General features: G+C 29.6%; 1 protein-coding gene across 1 annotated transcript in view; it reads left to right on the forward strand.

Annotated features, from left to right (window-relative positions):
- The window catches only part of AK6 (adenylate kinase 6), a 35,694-nt gene that overhangs the window by 1,516 nt on the left and 33,361 nt on the right, over positions 1-817 (forward strand). Inside the window, exon 2 of the mRNA XM_073344346.2 lies at positions 625-708. The gene's annotated coding sequence lies outside the window, so the exon portion shown is untranslated. The remainder of the gene's footprint in view (positions 1-624; positions 709-817) is intronic.

The following is an 817-nucleotide window of genomic DNA, read 5'->3' on the forward strand; positions in this document are numbered from 1 at the left end:
GCTGTACTAAGGATATACAAGTTTTCACCTTCATATGCTGTTTTATGGTCTATTCATAAAGAATACTTACATTCCTATATCTCCTCATTTATCCATAACACAGGATTTTATTTATTTAAATAGATACCTTCCGTAAAGTATATCTGAATTTAGATGTCATTTAGAGGAAAAAATGTCTTCAGGATAAAGTATTAATTTTCTAAAGAATACAAAGCACTTAATTGTAATGGCGTATTCCTTGATTATGCAATTATTAAAAAAAACAAAACTAAAATAATCTACAACATATGCATCTGTTTATAAACATACATTAAGTATCTAGCCAAAAGTACAAAATTTTAACAGCAACATTATTTACATCAATACTGAGTTAACTTTTTACAATTTACATTTTATTCTTTCTTCCCTCAGAAGGTTTCAAAACAATAGTAAATGTCTTAAGAAGTACGTGAGATTTAGTAAAACCTCACAGTGCTGACAAAAAAGTATACAAGGTATACCCAGAAACTGCAAGATTAAATTAAAAGAAGTGTAAATATAAAAATAAATGTGATTTACTAGTAACCATTAATTTTCTTTCAAATATTTCAGCTCATTTATAATTTTAATTTTGTTTAAATATAGGTTACTTTGATGGCTCAGGACAGGCAGGGAGCAACACCTTTGATTAAAGTACACACACTTGGGGCTCAATACTGCAATGTCAAGGTAAGTTAAGGAAGTTTAGCATCTTGATACTCCCCCAGTACACACTGGGCTTAAGGCTGTAGCATACTCTCATGTGAATAGTCACAGGAATATTAAGGTAGAATTACTA

Source organism: Lepidochelys kempii, chromosome 5 (genome assembly GCF_965140285.1).
Source record: "Lepidochelys kempii isolate rLepKem1 chromosome 5, rLepKem1.hap1, whole genome shotgun sequence".
NCBI lineage: Eukaryota > Metazoa > Chordata > Testudines > Cheloniidae > Lepidochelys > Lepidochelys kempii.